This window comes from Erpetoichthys calabaricus, chromosome 7 (genome assembly GCF_900747795.2).
Source record: "Erpetoichthys calabaricus chromosome 7, fErpCal1.3, whole genome shotgun sequence".
Lineage (NCBI taxonomy): Eukaryota > Metazoa > Chordata > Cladistia > Polypteriformes > Polypteridae > Erpetoichthys > Erpetoichthys calabaricus.
The window spans coordinates 176,242,246-176,264,174 of record NC_041400.2 but is presented as its reverse complement, the minus strand read 5'-3'; the positions used below and the strand labels follow the sequence as shown (position 1 = coordinate 176,264,174).

The 21,929-nt window shown below is 40.6% G+C and overlaps 1 protein-coding gene across 1 annotated transcript in view; it reads left to right on the top strand.

Annotated features, from left to right (window-relative positions):
* The window catches only part of LOC114654898 (uncharacterized), a 352,238-nt gene that overhangs the window by 320,830 nt on the left and 9,479 nt on the right, over window positions 1-21,929 (top strand). The window lies entirely within an intron of this gene.

Below are 21,929 nucleotides of genomic sequence, written 5' to 3'. Positions count from 1 at the left end.
GTCCAATGATTTACCAACTGTCTGTTCTGTTAAGTGTTACATTTACATTTCTTTCCTTAGCAGACTCTTTTTTTCTAAGCAACTTAGGAAACATAATTGAATAACATCAGTCTGGGTGACTGCTTAGGAGCAAGTGTTACAGGACAAGGGTACAAAATTGATCATGACAAGTGAAGAGCTCAGAACAAATTGCAAGCTAGTAACACTTCCTTGGTTGCAAAAACCTGAGAAAGCCATTATCGATTAGACTGGTATATACAGAACAAGAGAGTCTTCAAACACTGCTTAATCACACTGAGGGAACTGGAATTTTGAATGGAGGTGTGCAGCTCGTTTTACCAGATAGGAGCTATATATGAAAAAAGTTTGGATTGATATTTGATGCCATACAGAAGTGACATCACAAATTTCATTCATCAGTAGACCAGAGTGGGCAAAAAGGAACATAGGACCTCTTCTGTTTCCTTTTCCGGTGTCCTGTTGGTGGTGGCGTGCGCCACCACCATCTACCCAAAGCACCATGATGTTCCAACAATGATGGATGGATTAAAAGCCAGAAGTCTGTATGACCGGGCGGCTCGGTGGCGCAGTGGGTAGCGCTGCTGCCTCGCAGTTGGGAGACCTGGGGACCCGGGTTCGCTTCCCGGGCCCTCCCTGCGTGGAGTTTGCATGTTCTCCCCGTGTCTGCGTGGGTTTCCTCCGGGCGATCCGGTTTCCTCCCACAGTCCAAAGACATGCTGGTTAGGTGGATTGGCGATTCTAAATTGGCCCTAGTGTGTGCTTGGTGTGTGGGTGTGTTTGTGTGTGTCCTGCGGTGGGTTGGCACCCTGCCCAGGATGGGTTCCCTGCCTTGTGCCCTGTGTTGGCTGGGATTGGCTCCAGCAGACCCCCGTGACCCTGTGTTCGGATTCAGCGGGTTGGAAAATGGATGGATGGAAGTCTGTATGACCATCAGCATCAAGTGACTCCGTGAGAACCCTAACTACAAAGAGGACTATTTCATTTATGTTAGGTAGAATGCCCAAAGGGGACTGGGTGGTCTCGTGGCCTGGAACCCCTACAGATTTTATTTTTTTCTCCAGCCTTCTGGAGTTTTTTTTATTTTGTTTTTTCTGTCCACCCTGGCCATCGGACCTTACTCCTTTCTATGTTAATTAATGTTGTCTTATTTTAATTTCTTATTTTGTCTTTTATTTTTCTTCTCTTCATTATGTAAAGCACTTTGAGCTACTTTTTGTATGAAAATGTGCTATATAAATAAATGTTGTTGTTGTTGTCATAGACGTCTCCGTATATGTAGTTACTGACCCAATGTCTACACTGTAGGCAAGGATTTGAACTTAATATGTCCAGCTACAGGGAGCTAATGTAGTGATCTGAAAAGATTAGTGACATATTGTAGTCTCAGCTGGTTGAACACCAGATATGCCAGGGCATTTTGAATCATCTGCAGTGGATTGGTAACACATGATAGCATATGATAGTACCTGATGTGACAAGGCCAATGCCAGGACCAGGACGTGTGCTGCATACTCATCAGATACGGCCTGATCTTGCAGATGTTGTATACAGTGAATCTGCAAGACCAAGAGACAGTTGCCAAATGGTCAGTGAAGGACAGCAGGTCATCGATCTCCTCCCCAAGTTTGCATACTGACTTGGTGGTTGTTAGCGATAGTCAGCCAAGCTAAACAGAGATGATATGCTGAATACAAACTTGGATAACCAAATTTCCTGACTTTGCTTATAATGCCAATACATGGAGCAATGTCAGGATGGGGAGAATACCTTTATTGACACGCACGTGGAGTAACTGCACTACCATGAAGGAGACTACTGAATTACAGCTATTGAGTACACTTCTTAAATACATTTTAATTGTAGGAGTACATGATTAGTAGGCAATTCTCATGTCATTACTGATAAACGGACCTAGAAGTCTGCTACTCTGGATTACACTGGTTCTTATCAATACTTGACCTTGTGCAAAAGTAACAGCAGGGTCACAGATCAAGAGAATTTATTTAAGATACTTTCTAAGAGTGCTAAGGTCAAAAGCTAACAGTTAACAACAATTTAAGTCTTTCAATATAATCAAATGCTGAAAATCATATTTAACAGTAAAAATCAACTCTGTTGTTGCCATGAAAGGAGATGTAATAGATGGCAAATCTTTGATTCATGATGGTAGATATAAGGATAATATGCTATGCTACTATGCGGTGTATATGTGCTATAAATATGGAACTCTTTCATTTCAAATCAAATGTTTTTTTTTCTTATAGGGAAGTTTAATATATCATTAGGGTTATTATAGAGCAACCAGTAATCACATAAACTCAACAATCAAACAAAAAGGCACATAAAATACACATAACATTGAACAGATCCAAATATGTAACGGTGTGTGTGCAACTAGACTTGTCTCAGGGATAGGCGTAAAGGATTTACAGTGGACTCAATTGGTGAGTCTAGCAGGTAGAATAATTCTTTTAAAAACAAAGAACAAATATTTCTTTATAAATTTTTATGAATTTCAGGGCCACTGCAGCCCATGGCGCCCTGGACTATAATACGTGTTATTGTGCATAAGTTCAGCTGTGAGAAAAATTTAAAATATGCTTTTTACTTTACTAGTTTATTTGTTATTCCTTTCAGCTACTGTAAGTTTCATATAAATTTAGTTTTTTATTTCATCTTTGTTAATTGTTTTATTTCAGTTTATGAAAATGTTAATAGTTTTCATTTTAGTTATTATTTACAATAATACTAGAATAATACTACAATAGTACCTTGATGTACAGTTAGAGAAAACTTAACAAAGTTGTTCCCTATTCAATAAACTTGCTCCAGAAGGTCACAGCAATCCCAAATTAATCACTGACAGTAGGTGTTCTTTTACTTGGCTTAATGACCTCATAAGGAAAGACTGTGGATGTTTTCCAAGAAGATAACTGTTGCTTATCTCAGGTTTTTCTGAGATCAATTTGATAATTCCAAATATAAAAAATGGAATAATGCATTCCAGTATAATAAGCCCATCCCAATCCCAGATCATACCAGTTAGAGTGAAATGAAATGCATATGGCTCATAGTTATTGTGAGATTATCCAACAATTTCAATGGATATCTAGATGCACAGAACGAACAAACGAATTAGCAAACAAACAAACTTACTCCATCCATCCATCCATTATCCAACCCGCTATATCCTAACTACAGGGTCACGGGGGTCTGCTGGAGCCAATCCCAGCCAACACAGGGCGCAAGGCAGGAAACAAACCCCGGGCAGGGCGCCAGCCCACCGCAGGGCTCAAACAAACAAACAAACAAACTTACTTACTTACTTTATTTGTCCCCAGGGAAAATTTGGCTTTTTACAAAAGCTCTTTAAATAAATAAATATGCACACATACTTTGGTTTGAAAACGCAGAACAACTTTAAAAGCAAGAAAATTAAAAAGAAAAGTGTGGCGTTATGCAGGCATATTGCTATTGATATAAAGGAGCCCTCGTAGTGTTTCTTGACACACATTTACTGAAAGACCTCAGTATTAGTGTATCAGAGAAAGGATGTGCAGCATTGTTCATAATGGCACTCAGTTTTGTTTTAATTCTCTCCTTCGCTATGACCTCCAGGGTGTCCAGAGTGCATCCTATAACTGAGCCTGCCTTTTTAATTAGCCTGTTGATGTGGTGGGTCTCTCTTGAAGTGATGTTACCCTCTCATCACACCACAGTGTAGAAAATTGCATTGGTCATCACAGAGTTATAGAACATGTGAAGGATGTCACTTCCCACAGTAAAGGAACGCAGTTTACTAAGGAAGAAGAGCCTGCTCTGGCCTTTCTTATATAGTTCCTCTGTGTTCCAAGACCAGTACAGTCTGTCATTAATGTGGACTCCCAAGTACTCATGGGAGTGGATCACCTCACATATACTCCTTGAATAGTGGATTTCATAGTATGGAATGAAGGATTTTAATTTACGGTTTTGATAAAGCTGAAATGTAGTATAAGCTGAAGCAAGGAGTTAATCTGAAACAGTTCAAAAAGACGAATGAGCGCAAGTAAGTCTTTGATAATGAGTGATCTTGAATTTGGGTTAACTCATCATATAAGAAGGAGCGGCTGCCAGCAAGAAAATATGAGAGCTTAAATGTATACTTCCAAAAAAAAAAAACAATTCAATTCACAAGGTAAACATTAAACAATGTTTTTTTAGTGTTTCCAGTATGGTACAGAGTGAAGGGAATTTACAAATCACTCCTCTTTGGTTTTATTAGCATTTTCCCCACTGTCCCAACTCTTTTGGAATTGGGGTTGTATTATTAGGCATTAGGTGAATACCAAATCATGTTTCAGGTCAGAATAATGCTGGAATATATACAAAGCTCCAAAAAAATTAAGGAAACACTTAAATCACACATTGGATCTCGATGAACGAAATATTCAAGTGGAAAATCTTTACTGAGTAATACTGTGTAATTTGTTGAGAACGAAATGATGTAACAACGGTCAATGGAAATGAAAATTAGCAACCGGTTGAGGGCTGGATGCAACATCACTCCAAAAACCAAACTCAAAAATCGAAATCACAGGCTGTATCCAACTTGAATTTTAATTTCATGACAGCAATTCATAATGTGACTCAGTAGTGTGTATGTCCGCCATGTGCCTTTATGCACTCCCGACAACGTCTGGGCATGCTCCTGATGAGACGGCAGATGGTGTCATGGAGGATCTCCTCCCAGACCTGGATCAGGGCATCTGTGAGCTCCTGAACAGTCTATGGTGTTATTTGGTGGTTTCGGATATACCAATGCATAACATCTCAGAGGTTCACAGTTGGATTCAGATAAGGGGACCGTGCAGGTCAGTCAATGCTATCAATGCCTTCATGATTCCGGAACTGCCGACACACTCTGGCCACATGAGGCTGGGTATTGTCCTGCCCCAGGAGGAACCCTGGTCCCACTGAACCAGCATGAGGTCTGACGGTGGCGCTGAGGATTCGATCCCGGAACCTAACAGCAGTCAGGGTACCATTGGCTAGCACATGGAGGTGCGACCCTCCAAGGATATGTCTCCCAAGACCATCACTGACTGACTGCAGAACTGGTCATGCTGGATGATATTGCAGGCTGCATAACGTTCACCACAGTATCTTCAGACTCTTTCACATCTGTCACGTTTGCTCATTGTGAACCTGCTCTCATCAGTGAAGAAAACAGGGTGCAAATGACGGAGCTTCCATTTGTGGTATTCTGTGGTGAATGCCAATCGAGCTACACAGTGATGGGCTATGAGCACAGGTCTGGGACCCTCATGCCATCCTCTTGGAGTCTGTTTTTGACAGTTTAGTCAGAAACATGCCCACCAGTAGCCAGCTCATTTTGTCATTTTGTAGGGCTCTGGCAGTGTCCTTCTTGAGCAGATACTGGTCCTGCTGCTGGGTTGAGGCACTGCTACAGCCCTGTCCAGCTCTTCTTGTGTAATGGCCCATCTCCTGGTATCTCCTCTATACTCTTGAGATTGTGCTGGGAGACATGGCAAAACTTCTTGCAACGACACATATGGATGTTCCATCTTGAAGGAGCTGCACTACTTGTGCAACCTGAATCAGCTGCAGGTACCACCTCATGGTAACAGTAGTGACAAGGACACTAGCAAAATGCAAAACTAGAGAAGAATCCGCCAGGAAGGACAAGGAGAGAGCAATTATCTGTGGCCACCACCTGCAAAACCATTCCCTTTTTGTCGGGTGTCTTGCTGTCACCTCTCCAGTGTCCCTGTTGTCACTTTCATTTGCACCAAAGCAGGTGAAGTTGATTCACAGTCGCTTATCCTTCCTAACTGGGCAGACTGATATCCCTGAAGCTTCACTGACTTGGTGTTCGACTGGGATGATTGCGTGTTCCCTTAATATTTTTAAGCAGTGTAGATACAACCAAAGTAGGTCAGTCCAATGTATGCTCTCATATTTATTTTGTTTTCAGAGCAAATGTATTTGAGAAATAATAACAGAAGCAAAAAATTGTATTTTGAATTATACATACAGTGTGCACTACAGAATTATATTTTGTATATTTTTTTTATTTAAACCATTTAATTACAATGAAAAGTTTTCAGTTGTAATGTTGTCTGGCTAAATTTCAATCTAGTTTCAGAGCACCTCATAAATAAGAATACGGTGTCTCTGAACAATGTTCAAATCAGCATGTATTATTAATAATGATATCCATATGTCTTTAGTCTTAAAAGGAATTGTTTTAGACTGCTTTGACACACTCCCTAAATTTCCATGGAACAAATGATAATTTGAAAAAAATGGCATAAAGTAACACCCAGTCTCAATTCAACAATAGGTGCTGGAATCTAATTTCTGATTTTGTTTGATATGTTGCCTGCTTTTGTGTTGGGTCAGCAAATCAAAGTGTGTGATACTCTTTGAAATATGTGGTTTCCATAGAAGCTTCCAAATCTAAGAAACTATTATATATATATATATTTTTTTTTTTTTCATTTTTCAACTGTCTGTATTCAGTCTTTAAATTTATTATCTGTTTGTTGATCTGTTTCTCAACTTCAAAGCAGAGGCAGTTGCCTGGATAGACCTCACTTTACGTAATGCACATGCAAACAAATCGACAAACAAACTCGGAGACTCCGATTTAATTAAGAGAATTTTTATAGACTGAAAAGTGGAAGATATGATATGCAGGAAGCAAACTGCTAACATACAGAGAATTTGTCAGTTTCTAATACAGAGTGCAACCATTTCTAGAATCCACTTCGAAAAATTATAAAAGAACTTCAGCCAATACTAAACAATGACCAAACACTGAAAAATGTATTTTCTGAACCTCCCCTCCTGGCATACAGACAACCACCAAACCTTCCGAAGCTCCCTAAGTGAACCAACAGAAAATGGCACATCTCCATGCCTACAGAAAAGATGCAAAACATGTACCCATATCTATGAAACAGACCATATATTTATACCACACTGCCGACTTCAACATCACATAAAGGAATCATTTTCCTGCAGATCATCTACAACCCCAAATCAGAAAAAGTTGGGACAGTGTGGAAAATCTGAATAAAAAAAGAAAAAGCAAGTTATAAATTCTCCTCAAATTTTATTTCATTGCAGACAGTATGAACACAAAATAATTCATGTTTTTTTTTGTCAACATCATTTGATTTGTAAATAAACATCCATTCTTGCCATTCAGGCTTGCAACACATTCCAAAAAAAGTTGGGATGGGGGCAATTAAGGGGTAGTAATGAGGTATAATAACTAAATAATGATGTGATTTGAAACTGGTGATGTTAACAGGTGATTGCAATCATGATTCGGTACAAAAGCAGCATCGATGAAAGGCCTACTCCTTTAGGAGCAAAGATGGGCAGAGGATCGCCAGTTTGCCACCAAGTGCGGTCAAAAATCTTTGAAATGATGAAGAAAAACGTTTCTCAAAGACAGATAGGAAGAGATTTGGGCATTTCTCCCTCTACAGTGCATAACATAGTGAAAAGATTCAGGGAATCTGGAGAAATTACCGTGCACAAAGGCCAAGGGCGCAAGCCTAAACTGAATGGCCGTGATCTCCGAGCCCTCAGACTGCACTGCATTAAAAACCGTGATTCATCAATAAATAATATAACTGCGTGGGCTCAGGACTACTTCAGGAAGTCACTCTCAAGCACTACAGTACGTAGTTACATTAGGAAATGCCAGCTAAAACTGTACTGTGCCAAAAGGAATCCCTACATAAATAGAGTCCAGAAGCGCCGTCGACTTCTCTGGGCTCGGAGGCATCTGGGATGGTCCATTGTGCAGTGGAAACGTGTATTGTGGTCAGACGAATCGGTTTTTCACATCTTTTTTGGAAGAAATGGACGCTGTGTGCTGCGGACCAAAGAGGAAAGGGACCATCCAGACTGTTACCAGATACAAGTCCAAAAGCCAGGGTCTGTCATGGTATGGGGTTGTGTCAGTGCCTTCGGCAAAGGTAACTTGCACTTCTGCGATGGCACCATCAATGCTGAGAAGTATATCTCAGTTTTGGAGGAACAAATGCTGCCTTCAAGACGACGTCTTTTCCAGGGATGCCCATGCTTATTTCAGCAAGACAATGCCAAACCACATACTGCACGCATAACAAAGGCATGGCTGCGTAAGAAGAGGGCGTGGATACTTGACTAGCCTGCCTGCAGCCCTGATTTGTCTCCTATAGATAATGTTTGGCACATTTTGAAATGAAAAATGCGTCAACGAAGACCCCGTACTATTGCGCACCTAAAACGTTGTTTGCAGGAAGAATGGGACAAACTAACACCTGCAACACTTAGTCACTTGATTTCTTCAATGCCTAAATGTCTTTTAAGTGTTGTTAAAAGACAGGGGAACTGTACAAAGTGGTAAATGCTGTACTGTCCCAACTTTTTTTGAAATGTGTTGCAAGCCTGAATGGCAAGAATGGATATTTATTTACAAATCAAATGATGTTGACAAAAAAAAACATGAATTATTTTGTGTTCATACTGTCTGCAATGAAATAAAATTTGAGGAGAATTTATAACTTGCTTTTTTCTTTTTTTATTCACATTTTCCACACTGTCCCAACTTTTTCTGATTTGGGGTTGTAATATAGTCTACCTAATTTTCTGCATGAAATGTCCTGACACTGCACTCTATGTGGGAGAAACTGGACAAACACTCCGCCAGAGAATGAATTTACACAGGTTCCACATTAAACATGGCAACACAGATGTCCCTTTAGCGGCTTACTTGAACAGCCATGGACACTGTGAGAGGGACTTTAAAGTCACAGTGCTTATGGGCAACTTCAAAACACAGCAAGAGAGAAAAGAATGGGAAGTTAAACTTATGCTAAAATGTAATATATTACAACATGGATTGAATAAAGACAAGAGTTTTATGGCCAGATATGAGGATTGTTTACATCTCTCAGAGTGACAGACAACCTGACTACAGACCCACATTATTTTGAAAAAACTCATTACAAACTTCAAAAGACTTTGTTGGACAGTTATCTTGTCCAAAGATCTTGACAATACATTGTTCTTCTCTCTCTTGTTAAATTAACCCTAGCCTGAATGAATCTATTAATTTTTTACATTTAAAATTTCTCATTTAAATATTTACCAATGTTATTTCTTGTCCTAGAGTGTGTATATAAACACAGGGAACTCCAGTTCCTGTATTACATCTCGCCTGAAGAAGGGGCCTGAGTTGCCTCGAAAGCTTGCATATTGTAATCTTTTTAGTTAGCCAATAAAAGGTGTCATTTTGCTTGGCTTTTCTGTACATTCATAATGGCTAACACGGTACAACACCCTAGTACTATAGAATCCAAATGAAAGCCTAGCAGATTAAGCCTGGTTGCCCACTGGGCTTTTCCAACTTGGTCTTTCTGTTATTATTTTTTATCATCATATTTGCAGTACATAGCAATAGCCTGTTGGTTATTGTTGGTTATTTTACCAATATTACACACAATGTTTGTTAGCCCCATGTACTCCTAATGCACTGCCTTCATTATAATTAATTTTTTCTATTTTATTATTGAACCCCTGGATTAAAGGGATTCCCTCACTCAAACTTTATATACAGAGAGAAATTTTAAAGTGCAAGAAACGTTGAAGAAGAAAACAAAAAGACAACGTTTAGCTAAATAAGTCTTAATAGTTTATGCCAGCATCACGTGACTTGACTTCTTCTTGGAGAGGATGTCAAACCTGATGACTGCTGTTGCTGATCTCATCAGATTATGCAGCTAGAAATTGCAGGGTATATTATATTTGCCAACCGAAAGATGTCTTTCTGTCACAGTTTCACATTTCCAAAGCATCACAATCATGCCTCTTTTTCTGAAGGCCAATAATGTGTTTCTTCCTGGAACCTATACCCATGCAAGGGCTTTACGGATACAGTGATTCCAGCTGCAGTCTCTGTCCTTCTTTTTCTTTTATTCATTCTATTGTGGTACATTAAACATAAGATATCAGACAGATGAACTTCTTTTCTGTTTATGAGGTCCAAAACATCCACTTTCCTTTTTCCTCATCACTACATTTGAATGGATTTTACCTCCGGATGAGCAATTCATTGGTTGTCAGTTCTTTTGCACAAAGAGCCCACCCTACAACTTAAGACACATTGTAGACTGTTGGGGTAAGGTGTAGCCTGGTTGGACTGAGTCTCTGAGTGTGTCACACTACATTACTGATGGTCACAGAATTATATTGTGATTGCCTTCATCGCACAATAAATGTACATGAAGTCTACAACTGAAAATCACTGTGACAGTAGTGTAATGTGACATGGCCTTAAGATGTGCCAGGATGAAATGATCTCAAGTTGCTGCTTTCTTACAGGTGCCTATTGTTCTCTGTGTGATAAAATGTTTTCTAACATTTATATGAAATTTTCTCCTAACTGTCTTCCACTTGAGTCCTTGCTGAAGTACATGTATGTGTAATAACAGCCATTGCCCACTTTATGTATTCCGTTCTATGATTAAATAGTTGTTTTATATCTCTTAGTCTTAGCCTGCACTGGCTAAAAGATTCAGCTCCTTTAGTATTCACTCATACTTTGTACTTTGTAGTGGCCCTCATAATATGGGGATCAAACCCACAAATGTGTCCCCATAAATTTGCCTTAACACTTAAGTCTGACCTCACTTTATGTTCTAGTAGGTTCTATATAACCATACTAAAATAGGTTTACGTCCTGCCTTATAATTTAGTTGAGAGGTTTCAGTAAATTATTGAAAATGTGTACATCTGGCAATTTAACAGATGAATAAAGGATTGCAAAAATATGGAGAATAAGTAGGTGATGTCAATAGATGGTGTAACACTAGATGACGCTATACCAGCGCTTAACCCGACACACAGACACTGACAACACATTTTAAAAGCACCAAGAAGTTGTTTAATTTCCTTTCTTTAAATAAATAGTGCCCAAAGCACCTCCACCACAATAAACACAATAATATTTTATTCTTGAAATCTCTCCGGCTCACTTGCTGGGTCTCCAACAGACCTTTAAATAGTCCTTGACCTGGAAGTGCTTCTACTCTTTCATCCATGTGACTTGCCAGCACTTCCAGGTCAGACGGAGAATTAAAGTTCTTTAATCAGACTGGAAGTACTTCAGGGCTCCTGTCCTCGTGAATTGGTAATACTTCCGGGCTATGGATGAGGCATGGCTCCTCCGGTCCTCTCACAGCTCCTCCTGGCGGGCGCCCTCGGTACCCAACAGCAGTGGTCCCCAACCTTTTTGACAGCAAGGACCACTTTATTAGATGCAAATTTTTCCACGGACCGGTCGGGTTGGGGAGGGGCAGTTTTATACACAATTTACATAACATTTCTATTATTATTAAAGTTATTAAGCAGTTCGCATACATTTGCAATCTGAGATTTTTCTTCTTTTTTTGCATATAACAAAGACATATGCTTTACATTTGCCAGTCCAACAGATTGCACATCACAAACCTTAACACTGCTATCTTTTTTTCGTGTCTGCCGTTTCTATAGGAGGGTGACAATGAGTTAAATTCCAATGGATGTTTTTCAAATGTTGACAAGCAATAAGCAAAAGGAATCAATGAAAACCACAGGCAACAAAAACAGCAAAAAAAAAAAAAAAAAACAGTACGAGAAAAGTTCGAAGAAAGATTTTTTTACAATGTTTCTGTTTGGGGATCGTTGTGCAAACGTGCACAACTGAGCTGCAACTACAGATCTAACTGCTCTGTGGATGATTTGTTCAAGCATTTCAAGGTCACTTCGTTGTAATGAAAGCATCTGTTGAATGTACTTCGTAGTAACGCGATTTCTATAGACTCATGTCATATGGGGAAACTGTCGGGACCATAAAAATACTTTGTTGTAATGGTCTCTCACCTCGGTCTCTCTCCTCTCTCTGCACCGCTGCAAAGCCCCGCCCGCCAAGCGTTCTGAAAAGTCTGAGTGAGTCGCCGTTGCCGGCAGTCCTCTCGCGGCCTGGCTGTCAGACGGCTGCGGACCGGTAGTGGGCCGCGGACCGGGGGTTGGGGACCCCTGCCCAACAGGACTGAGAAACCGAACTCCAAGTCCCAAGATGCCCTGTGGGAATCCAGGGCACCGTTACTCTCCAGGGGAGCTGCCATCTAGTGTTTTGGGGGAGGCAGTGTTCTGGAAAAGCTGCCTTCCCCCATCCTTCCATTTCAGGGGCGTTCCGGCCATCTCTTACAATGGACATACTGTACATACATACAGAGGATTCAGAAAGTATTAAGACCCCTTCTCTTTCTGCACACTTCATTGTGTTGTAGATTTAATTTTAAAATTGATAAAATCGCCATTTTTGTTCATCAGTGTTCACTCAATAACCCACAATGACAAAGTAAAAACATATTTTAATAAACATTTGCAAATTTATTAATAATGAAAAAAAAACTGTCACATGATCATGATCGTCACAATATCAACATGATGGTAGTTCCTTTTTGAATTATCTCTTGGTGTATTCTCCTCTTTTGCTGTATTAGTGATAGCATCAGATTTGTTTTCTTTTTTTTTAACCCTTTTTGACTATTCTTTTTTTTGCCCTGTGATCTCTCTGTTCTTTCAGTTCTATGATTTTTGGCTTCCCTTTGTCATCTCCTGGTTATTTCCTTTGCCTCTCAGAATTATCCTTGAACTCCTTGTGTCTCGTAAAAGCTGCATTATTTTCACTGTATTCTTTGCTTCTTTTGGTTCTGAAGATTAAACTAGTTTTAACAAAGGAAAAACATTTTTGCTGAAGGTTTGGTCTATCCATTTTAATGCTGTGTTGATGAGGAATAGAAATTATATCCTTGATCCATCCAAGTTTTCTAACCTGCATATCCAGTTTGGGGTCACTGAGAACTGATGCCTCTTCTGGAAGCACTGGGCGCAGAGTCAATACCAACCTTGGATAGGCATCTGTTATGTTTGGTATTTTATTTATTTTTTTTGTAGAGTTTTGTGGTCTGTTTTTCGCAATATATGAATCAATTTCGGGGTTTTGAACATCAAAAAATCCAAAAATAACTTCCATGATAGGCTTTGTATGGCAAGTGTGACATCACAGAGCTGCTGCAGCCAGTGTTGGTAGGGACCGCATGACCATCCGAGACCCCACCCCCAGAGTATATACAGTGATACCTTGAGATATGAGTTTAATTCGTTCCGTGACCGAGCTTGTAAGTCAAAATGCTTGTATCTCAAATTAATTTTCCCCATTGAAATTAATTGAAATGAGATTAATTCATGCCAGCCCCCAAAAAACAACCCCAATTTTTTGTTAAATGTTTTCAACATAAGAAAAATGTATTTATAATGAACAAATATTGTATACAAACAAAATAAAACCTAATACATAAAAGAGAATCTAAAGAAATAAACAGACGTTGGCAAAGCCGATTAGCGTATTGTAATGTTTTTTTTCTTTCACTTCACTTTTGCTTAACTTAATTTTCTTTTTCACTAGTTTTTTCTTTTTTGCCATGTTTTCATCACTTTCATTTGCAGGGCATTTCAATAGAAACCTGTCCAAGGAGCTTTGTTTAGTCCTCCCCTTTAGAATGTTTCTGAAATGAGTTAGGCAAGTGTCATTAAATAGCGCGGCTGCACGTTCAGTTTCATTTCAATAAAGTCAGGTGTTAGGCAAGTGACATTAAATAGCGCAGCTGCAAGTTCAGTTTCTTTTCAATAAAGTCAGGTGTTAGGCAAGAGACATTAAATAGCGCAGCTGCAAGTTCAGTTTGTTTTCAATAAAGTCAGGCGTTAGGCAAGTGTCATTAAATAGCGCCACTGTATGATCAGTTGTAATTTTTTCAGGGTGTTTCTTTTCTTTAAAGTTCGAAATTTTTTTCCACATTGCAAACACTTCCTTTATCTCACTTTAAGAGAGAACCTCCTCCGCGATACCGATCTCCTGCAGAACCTCCATATGTTGCTGCGTATGTAGTTCCGTCAACTCCTCTGTCGTCAGTTCCTCGGAATGTGTGGGGACAAGCTCTTTGATGGCTCGTATTTCGAATTTTGGCTCGTAACTCAAGACAAAAAATCGACCTAGTGACGACTCGTATCTCAAAAAACTCGTACATTGGGGCACTCGTATCTCAAGGTATTACTGTAATGCCAATCTCTTGGATCAAAGGCTCCAGTAGCAGCCGGTCCTCAGCTACAGAGCAGAGAGCAGAAGCTCACACCCAAAGGTGGACGGTGTGCAACTCTTTCTCTTCCATTCATTCCCATACCCCACCTGTTATCATGCAGTGCCAGTCCTCCATCATCCAGATGCAGGAAAGTAAGAGACCCCTCCCGCTCAGCCACCCCTAAATCCAGTGTCTAAACAGGCCCCGGGAAAGTTGCTGACGCCAAAGCTTCTCTCCTATTGGCTGGTGGACCCGGCACCCTTCCTCCAGCTTGTCCCCAGCTGCCATTAGTTTGCAATACTGTAGACAGTCTTAACTTTCACAAAAATGAATGAGCCCTGGATCAGTGGAGATTTCCACCCTCCTACTGCTTATTTCAGACACTAGATGGGTCCCTTGTCTGACCCTCTCCATTTCTCTCCATTAGGTTTTCTGTACCTCTTGTGTACACTGGAATTGTGAGAGCCAAGCCTCAGTGAATTCATGCCTCCTGCTCCTGTTGTTTGCAATAAATGTTCTGATATTCATTTTTATCACTGTTATCTCAGGGACAAAGTCTCGGTGAATTCATACCTCCTGCTCCTGTTTGCAAAACATTTTTAGTTCTGATATTTAAATTGATAAATTGTTGTGTGATCAGATCACGAGAAACACATGTTAAACTAAAACAGTTCTTTTATAAAAAACACTCTGTATTCTTGATAATTCATTCAAAACAAAGGCCATACTCAATTAATTTTCAAACCAGTACAGATCTATTTGTGTCTTCCTGAAATTAAAAGAATTCAGAGGCATCCTGTAAAGAGCTGTCCCCCCGCAAGATATGCAAGACAAGCATCTTGAACATGTTAAGTCCATTACATCACACAGTCAGTCACTTAAAAAGGTTTTTATTACTGTGAGATGTGAGACCACAGTCGATCCAGTATTTTTCTAACTTCTGTCTGGGTGAAAGTGTGCTTTCTCTGTAACTGAACTGGCTCTGGAAGGTGACAACACAGCCTGATATGTGACAATTTTATCTCAAGAGGCAGGGTGAAGTGGTTAGCACTACTGCCTCACAGCTCAGGTCATACTTTTGTCCACTGTAAACTTAGCAGGTGCTTCCCTAGTCCTCATGAACACTTAAAAGACAATCAATTCAGAATTAGTTTAGGTTTTCCTTCCCTATCGATTTTAATGCATTTTGCCAAGTTCAGTGAAATTCCCAAACCTTTCTGCAATTTTGCCAAACTCTAGACGAAGCAAATTTTGTAGGGTTAGCTCATCACTAGTTGGCACCCTGCCCGGAATTGGTTCCTGCCTTGTGCCCTGTGTTGGCTGGGATTGGCTCCAGCAGACCCCCGTGACCCTGTAGTTAGGAATATAGCGGGTTGGAAAATGGATGGATGGATGGATAGCTCATCACTAGTCTTTAGGGGTCAAGGGTATAAATGTTAGCTCCATACACTTCCTGGCATCCAAGAATGGATAATAAATAGTGGTTGTGTGTGATTCTTGAAATAAAACTTTTTTGTAGTCAGTAAACTTGCTTATTGTGTTTTGGTGTTTGCCTTTTGGTTAGAATTTCAATTCTTGATTAAGAAACCATTTAGACTTTAGGTTATGACTTCAGCTTGATGTTTCATCTCCTCGTCCTCTTCAATAAAAATTCTCATCTCATTCCGAGACAGTGTAGCGGCAATAGAGGTGCAAACTTACACTCACACTGACTGACACCAGACTCATTCCTAAGAGTTCCTGTGGGATACCATAGAAAAACCACAGCAGTAATAGCAAGAACATACAACCTCCACACAGACATTGACCAGGACAGGATTGAAACTGAAGGCCTTGGTATGCCTTCCAGTGTGCCATCAAGCCAATCCAATTTATATAACTAATGGAAAGAAGAATCTGAAAAGCCCCTAAGAGGTCTGTTACACCTTTTCACAGTCTTTTATGAAACTCTGCCGTGTGTGTCAGAAGTGCTGATGATAATGCAGCTTGAGCTAATGACTGGCGATTCAGTGGCCAAATGTGAAATCCTTTCTGAACACAACAAGCAGTTTCTTTTCCCCTGCTAAGTTACAGTTCAGAATTCATGTCTGTTTTCCACCCATCCATCCATCCATTTTCCAACCCGCTAAATCTGAACACAGGGTCACGGGGGTCTGCTGGAGCCAGTCCCAGCCAATACAGGGCAGAAGGCAGGGAACCAATCCCGGGCAGGGCGCCAACCCACCGCAGGACCCATGTCTGTTTTGAAATTTCAAATAGATTTGTCGGGAATAATGAATGTATTTTGTATGCCATTTCCAGTGTTACAATGCAATGAAATATTCATTGTTTATTTACATACTGCACCATGTAAAACAATTGACATCATAAATCACAGTAGGTTAACCACAAATTAACTTCATCCTTAATGTTATGTCGTCACTTAGATTGAACTTAAATTATATCAAATGATCAGCTGTGTAAGGGTTGGGACCCTGATGTGTTTAAACTTAAAAAAATCATAATTTGGTCATAGCAGTTTGTACGGCTTTCTTTACGACTGTCATAATGATATTGATTCATTGTATGCAATTATTTTTTATTAAATACTTAATGAATAAATAAATACTATTTAATTGTTGGACTCAAAATAGTGGTCCTGTTTGTTTGAAAACAGGCCACCATTCATCTGTTTTCAAACCTGTTTTTCCATAGCATGGTCATAGGAAGAAAGGCAGCAAGCATCAAGCACAAGTCAGGAACAAATCTGTGGTCAGGGCGCCAGTCCATCACAGAATAAGCATACAGTATGGGTGAAATGTCAGTAAGGATGATTCCAAATTCAGAGCTAAAGAATGATTTATTGGTTCAGAATGAAGTTATACCTTGGGTTGTTTTAGTTCAGGTAAAACTCACCTTGGAGGCATAGTGGTCAGTACCGCTGCTTTACAGATCCAGCATCCTGGCTTTGAGTGTGTCTCAAACCTATTTATATGGAGGAACATACCATACCGTTCACCAGGGGTCTCGAGCATATTCTAGCTTTCATAGGGCCCACGGCAGGAACAATCCCCTGGATAGGAAGCTAGTCCATCGTAGGGCAACACACTCACAAAATTAGCCCAGGACATCCATCCATCCATTTTCCAACCCGCTGAATCCGAACACAGGGTCATGGGGGTCTGCTGGAGCCAATCCCAGCCAACACAGGGCACAAGGCAGGAACCAATACTGGGCAGGGTGCCAACCCACCGCAGGACGCACACAAACACACCCACACACCAAGCACACACTAGGGCCAATTTAGAATCACCAATCCACCTAACCAGCATGTCTTTGGACTGTGGGAGGAAACCGGAGCGCCCGGAGGAAACCCACGCAGACACGGGGAGAACATGCAAACTCCACACAGGGAGGACCCGGGAAGCGAACCCAGGTCCCCAGGTCTCCCAACTGCGAGGCAGCAGCGCTTAACCCAGGACATAAACAAATAATTCTTTCTTTACATTTATATAGCACTTTTCTTACTACTCAGAGCACTTTACGTAGTGAGTGGATGGCCACTTTAACCAACAGCAATGTGCAGCATCCACCAGGATGATGCAATGGCAGCCATTCTTGCGCCAGTATGCTCACCACACATTAGCTGTTAGTGGTTAAAGGGTGAGAGCCAGTTAGAGACAGGGGATGATTAGGGGGGCAGAATGACAAGACAGGGATGGAAATTTAGCGATGACATCGAGATACACCCTACTCTTTATGAAGGTTGCCCAGGGATCTTTTATGACCACAGTGGGTCAGGACCTCAATTTTACGGCTCATCCGAAGGATGGCACCATTTTTACAGCACAGTGTTCCTGTCAATGCACTGGGGCATCGGGATCCACACACACACATACACCACAGGGTAAGTGCCCCCTGCTGGTTTTACCAACACCTCATTTAGCAGCAACCCAAGCATTTCCTGGGTGTTCTCCAATCCAAGTACTGGCCAGACCCAAACATGCTTAGCTTCAGGTGGATGTCCCATTCTGAAGTGCATGATGTATGGCTACAACAATATCAATGAAAATAATATTATACATTGAATCAGAGTGAATTTAGTTTGGTTTTTACATTACATTTCATTTTTTACAGAGTGAATTTAGTTTGGTTTTGACATTGAGTCTTTGTGTTGATCAGTGTCAAACAAGCCACAATAAATCCACTGTGATTCAAACTTGTATAATAATAAAAAGTGAAAACTTCCAAGTGAGTGAATCCTTTTCATAGGCACAATAATTGATGAAAGCACTTTTTTATTCAAACAGGAACAAACTATTGAGACATGCAGCTGAAGCAGAAACCTTGACAAACCTCAAAGAATCTGGATGCAATATTGGGAAAGTTTAGCTATTTAACTGAACAAACAAGCTTGATGGGCTCAATGGTCCCTTTTCATTTGTCATATTTCTTATGTGCCTTTTATAGATTGTTATGCTTTTTGCTCGTGTTACTGTAATTATTTATGTGATGACTTTTATTTGTGATATTTATATCAGACCACATGCACATACTGTCTGTAAATTAGAGTTAAATGTACACAAATCGCGTGGCTCAGTCTCACGGCAGGTTTTTTAAAGTTGCCTCTTTCACTTGATGTTCATTTTTGTCTTTTTAAATCAGCAAGCCACATTAAACAAATGAAGTTGGTAATTAAATCTTGGTAAAGACGTTAAAGTTTGTATTTCTTTATTTTGAAAACACAGTAGACTGCAAATAAGATTTATATTAATTTGAACACATAATAGACCAAGAAAGGGTGTAAAATAAAATAAAATAAAACAGTGAGGTATCCCATTCATTTAATTTGAATCATTTTTTTTGTTTGTTTTCTGTAATAACTAGTTTCATTTTTATATTAAATCCTGTCAAAAGCATTTCAATAAAAAAGATATTTTCCACATGCATCATCAATAGAACCTGATTGCATTTGCATTGTAATCAACTGGGATTGTTAACAAAGGAAACGAAACACAACGGGCTCACTCAGTCAGACTTCTCTTACAGCACAGCTGGTGACCTGCAGCCTGATGTTAAAGTGGAATCCCTTCAAAATCCCCCACTGTGAGGTAAATACAGCTTGGGGGCTCGATATCTTGTGTGGACAAAGCATGACTTTGCTATGAAGTGATATTAGTTATTCACTGTAGCCCATTAGAAACTCATACATATCCATAATGCCATCAGTAAGATTTCCTCTTCCAGAACATCGACTTGTTTTCTTTAAATTTGCTTGGTAGTGGCTGAAACAACCAGTTTAATTGTAGCCTCTGAATATTAAAACATTTTAAAATATTAAAAAAATACAGAAGTCATGAACATAAAAAGTTAAAATTGGACCTTCAAAAAACATCAGATAAACAGAAGCAAAAACAAAACTAAACATCCAGTTAGTTGAAGTTCAAGTTTATCCATCCATCCATTTTCCAACCCGCTGAATCTGAACACAGGGTCACGGGGGTCTGCTGGAGCCAATCCCAGCCAACACAGGGCACAAGGCAGGGAACCAAATCCCGGGCAGGGTGCCAACCCACCGCAGGACACACACAAACACACCAAGCACACACTAGGGCCAATTTAGAATCGCCAATCCACCTAACCTGCATGTCTTCGGACTGTGGGAGGAAACCGGAGTGCCCGGAGGAAACCCACGCAGACACAGGGAGAACATGCAAACTCCACGCAGGGAGGACCCGGGAAGTGAACCCGGGTCCCCAGATCTCCCAACTGCGAGGCAGCAGCGCTACCCACTGCGCCACCGTGCCGCCCACGTTCAAGTTTATTCTCTTATGAATTTAGTGTACAACGAGATTCTTACTGGCATGTTCCCTATGCACTAGTGACAGATGTACGCTACCGGTCAAAAGGTTTAGAACACCTCAGTTTTTTCTGTTTTTATAGAAATGCACACAGTATAATGTCTTAATGTTTCATGAAATCAAGGCATAGAACAAATAAACAATGGATAATAATAAATAAGTCAAGCAATCATTAAGTGTATAAAATTTTATTCAAATTTTTGATTCATAAGAGTAGTCACCTTTTGCTAATATAAGAGCAAAAGCAAAACTGTGGTAACCCTTCAGGAGGAAGTGTAATGCTCTGGGGTTCTGTTACTTCCTCCTCCATGTTTGGCAGTTGGTGTCACACACTGAGGAACCATTCTTTCACCAACTTGGCATACAAACACCCTGTGTGATGAACCGAAGATTTTAAATTTGGATTCATCGGTGCATAGGACTTTCTTCCAGTATGCAGTTTTCCACAGCCGGTATTTCAAGGTCCTGTTTTATTTTGTCCTTTAAGGAATGGCTTTCTTCCTGCCACTTCCCCTGTCAAACTTGCAGCACAAAGTCTCCTCTTCTCAGTAGAAACTAAGATTTGCTTTTTTCAACCTGCACTGTTAAGCTGTGCTTGAAGCTGTGGTGCTGTGAGGTGCCTGTGATCATGCAAACTGGTGGCCCTCAGAAACTTATCTTATGATTGGGTTGTGACTTTGGCTCTGCCAGATTTCCTCCTCTCAGAGTTTCTTCTACTTTCCAGTTGCCTTTGGATTGTGTAGGACACCACTGGACTCACTGACACTTTCATTTATTTATTTATTTATTTATTTATTTTTTGCAGTTTCTCTAAATGAAAGGCCTACACTTTTAAGAATAATGATGATCTGTCTAATTTCATTTGTTAATTGCCATTTGTTTTGCCATTATCTATGCAATTTATAACTTTCTACAGTGTAATATTGTCCAAGCAGTACTTCAGAGGATTTAGTAACAAAGTCTGTTCCAGCTATGCTTAAAGATTCACAGAGGCTTTTTAAGTAATCAGCAGAAGTTGGGACACCTGTGCAAATTGTTTGCATCAACTTGCAAGGCTTCATTTACTTTAATTGCTGCAGAAAATCTTTAGGTTGTAACCTGTTAGTTGCTCCCTGAAGGAGGACTATTTGTAATACAGGTAGTCCCCAGGTTACGGACATCCGACCTACGACTTATGAACAGGCCGCAGCTGCGATGCATGCACCTCACTAACTGCCGCTCCGTCATCTTCGGCCTGGGGACACTGCAGGCGGTGGCTGAACGGAGGCTGGAGGGAGGCGATTTCGCTGCCCGCGCAGTGTAGTGTCCCTCGGGTGGCTCCCGGTGGCAAGCAGATTCACTGCCTGCCCACTACACACGGCTGCCCCGTTCGTTCTCGGTGTTCGGCTGGTAATGCTGCAAGCGATGACCCGGTTGTGGCTCAGCGGAGGCCTTTGAGGGTGAACTGGGCGGCAGGGGGTAGCATTGTAGTGTGCATGGAATGGCTGCATATTGAATGGGGGTGATTCACTACCCGCCTTTGGCCGCACCATGTTCGTTCTCGGTGGGCGGACGCTGCAGGCAGCATATTGTAGTGGAGGTGACTGTGAGGTGGGCTGGTGATGAACCGCCCGTCAATGCCCCCATTCATTCTCAATAGTAAGCTTGCTTGTACTGTTACGTACATGGCAGGAAGTTGTCTCTTGTCAGTACATCAGACGTGTTGACGAGGGGTGCCTTCCTGCTGTGATAGCGTGTACAGTGCTGTGCAGAAGAGCTCATCTTAATCTTTTGTCCTCACCCTTCAACAATGTCTCTGAAACACAAATCTGATGCAAGTGCTGGTGATACAGTAAAGAAGAGAAAAACTATCACCATTGAAAATAAAGTAGAAATAATAAAA